The 3316-nt window shown below is 45.3% G+C and overlaps 1 protein-coding gene across 2 annotated transcripts in view; it reads right to left on the reverse strand.

The window, feature by feature from the left end:
- RHOBTB1 (Rho-related BTB domain containing 1) overlaps nt 1–3290 on the reverse strand; it is a 55607-nt gene extending 52317 nt beyond the window's left edge. For both annotated transcript variants that reach the window (XM_014940576.1, XM_014940574.1), the window contains exon 1: nt 3153–3290. The gene's annotated coding sequence lies outside the window, so the exon portion shown is untranslated. The remainder of the gene's footprint in view (nt 1–3152) is intronic.
- Nucleotides 3291–3316: the final 26 nt, after the last annotated feature.

Raw genomic sequence — 3316 nt, forward strand, 5'->3', positions numbered from 1 at the left:
AGTATTTAAATGCCGTCAGGAAAAAAAAAAATATTATGCCATAAAAGCAACCACTTTATTTTTCAAAAAACTTCTAAAAAAAAAAAAAAAAAAAAAAAAGGTTCTGGTTTATCTGATTATAAACTCAGAGCTCTCTCTGTTTTTATTTCACTGACATCTCGTACATTTCAACCAGCCTTTCTCTGCTTTACCCTTGTTAAAAATCCACAGGCATAGCCTCCACAGATACATCAAGATCCTTCTCACTCTCAAAAGAGACACACAAAGCCCTTCCACCAGCTCATTCATAATTTTTTCAGAAATCATTAATTATTTACATTATCATTCTATTAAAGGCCACATTGAGACTCTCCTGCTTGCTGAAAGATTTTTTTAATTGTTATGCCGTAAAGTCAAACCAGTTGTTTGAAGACTGTAAACAGATAGAAATGTAGTTAAACCTGATTTTCACCATTACTAAAGCATAAGCCTAAAAGCTCCACTTCACAGAAAGAAAGTTTCTGGCCCTCATCCCCCTGCCCCTTGATCTTACTTCCGCTTTCTGTTTTTGAAGATAGAACCACAAAAGAAAGGTTCTAATCTTAATTAGCATTGTGCTGCCTGATTACAACTCCAAATTGCAAACACCTTCCCTACGATTCTAGTGGAGGCAGATCTATTTCTCTGGTGATCACCTGCACTCAGAAGAACAGAGCAGCCAAACCTTTCATGCAATTTCCTTATCTGAGTCTTGAAGACCTCACAGCTGAAAAGAAAGCTGGCTTTATGCGACCCTGTGTGCCTGCACTAGAGAGCATCATTTCTGGCCATGGCAGTGCAATTCCTTCTCTCCCACCCACTCCTCACCCAGGTAGGCATTACCTGATCTAATGATCACAACAGCAAGCACACCATGGTGCTGACTGCAGGACATGCAGTAAGGTCGCCATAAACTGGGGGGAAACTAAAGCCAGCTGGAACAAAGAGTAATTCAGTGAGGGATGTACTTGTATGGTCTAATTCTCCGAGGTGGGGAACTTCCTTTAAACAGGTGGGAAGGGGAGAAGCAGGTGGTTGTTGCTGCAGGTTGGCAGGTGGTATAATCACAGTGCAAACCAGGCCCAGAAGGAACACAGGTGGCACCACGTGGAACACTGGGCTCCCTGGATGGCTCCTCAGCGCCAACACATAACCAGTCATGTGTTATCTAGGAGCCTCTTCTGGTGTGGACAAGTCACTCCTCTAACACAACAACCCTAAATAAAACTCAAGGAAAACTGGGCAGTTTTCTCCTCAAATCCACCCCAGCTTTACTGTTGGGTTGTTCAGTAGCCTAAGTTGATCTGGACTTTTTTTTACTCCATGACTTTTTTCATTTGCTTGTTTTTAAAGTTTTGTTATCAAACTAACAATATTGCAGAATTTTATCCTCTCAACCTACTTAAGAGCTTCCTTTTACTAGCCTGTCACTTCTATGTACTGGTTTCATGTTTCTGTAACATCACATGTTTTATACACCTGCCCAAGATCTCTTCAACAAACTTTGAGGGGAAGAAAAGTAACTACTTATAAGCATGATGTTTCTGCTTTGTTTAATATGATCTTACATCAAACTTCTTCCTTTAGAAGTCCAAATACTTGAAAAAGTTCAAGTAAAAGAAAGAGACAAACCTTAGTGCAGTGTTGTAATCTTTACCATGACACACCTCACTTATTGTGCATTACATGGTTGAACAGACAGTAGAAATTTTACTTCCCATTGATACCTAAACCAACATTTCCACTCAACATATTTTCAGATGTTCCACAATCCATAGTAAATGCAAGCATTTTGCCCTTCTTACTTCAGTGTAGATAAGGGTGCTTTTTCTGGGGTCAAGGAGATTTTTTCCTATATTGATTACATAAACAAAAGTAACTGATGACATACGATATAAATACTTTTATTTAACTAAGTACAAATGACGGCATTTGGTGAGAAGTTGACAATCAGGTTCTAAAAGAAGGGATACTATGACTGCCACCAACCCTACCTTAGGAGCACCCACGATGACTCAGTTGAACAGCCGCTAAACAAAAGTTATGTACTAAATGTATGTACTACATTTATGTATTAAAGCTCTAATTTTCCTATGCTCCCCAAGTAGCAAAAAGTTGTGCCCTTTTCTCGATCCTCTTTTCTGCGAGTTGCAAAGGAGCTTGGCAGGGTACAGCCCACTGCTTCCCCCCAAGAAGTCCTCAAAAGCTGTGATGAACAGAAGGGGCTCACATCCTCCTGTTAGTCTTTTTGGAAACATGATCTTCTTCACAACAAGCTCCTCTTGCATCCAGTTCTCTACATGCATTTGCACTCTGTACCCATTGCAAGTTTCATTCATGCAATGCAGAGACCCATTAATAATTTAAGATTAAAAAGGAACCTAAGGGCAGGAATATTCCATTTTTGCTCATGTAATAGATGTTACTTTGCTAGTACGTCAACTCCAGTTATCTTTGGGCATGCTACATTAATTCAGTAATTTGCTTTTCAAAAGCACCTGGTAAATCCCTATGAGACGAAAGTTTAATTTTTAATGGCAAACGTGACAGATCAATATCTAGAAAAAGAAATACAAACAGATTTGAGTTTTGTCCATGAAGTTCTCAAAAAGAGAGGGTAGCCAGGATAAATTGCATTAAGGAAGCCCTCTGCATGAGCAAGTAAAAGTCACATGAGGCGCGGTGGTAAATACCCCAGCACACTATTTACACCGCGCTCAACCGGAGAAATAAAAAGTACTTCTAATAACTCGATGTTTAACTATAGCTCGGTATTTAATAGCTCGATAGCGGCGCAGCGGGACCGCTCGCACAGCCCAGGCGGCTATCAGCATTTTTAGCCCTACCGGCGAAGGGCACGGGATGCCGGGCCGGGCAGGTGCCGGGTCTCCCCCCCCTTCGGGGCCGGGGGCTCCTGTCAGGATCTGCCCTGGGAGAGGGCCGGCTGGGGAGGGCCGCCCCGCACCGCCTCAGCCGCTCCTTCCCCCGCGGCGACCGCCACCACCGCCAGCCCCCGGCCCAGCTGGGTCACCCGCGTCCCGCAGAGCCCGGGGCAGCGCCTGACGACGGCCGCAGCAGCGGCGCCTCTCTTCCCTTCCTTCCTCCCTCCCTGCGACCGGGGCCGCGCGTCTCACCTGAGCGCGGAGCGGGACCCACCGGGGACCGAGTGGAAGTGCAGTGCCTCCTCAGCGGTGCGGTGTTATGCGGTGCGGTGCGTCCCGCCCTGCCCTGCCCTGCCGGGCCCGGCCGGCGGGGAGCGGAGCGGCCAGCGCGCCCCGGCCAGCGCGCCCCAGCCACC

Source organism: Calidris pugnax, unplaced genomic scaffold, assembly GCF_001431845.1.
Source record: "Calidris pugnax isolate Ruff unplaced genomic scaffold, ASM143184v1 scaffold39, whole genome shotgun sequence".
NCBI classification, from domain to species: domain Eukaryota; kingdom Metazoa; phylum Chordata; class Aves; order Charadriiformes; family Scolopacidae; genus Calidris; species Calidris pugnax.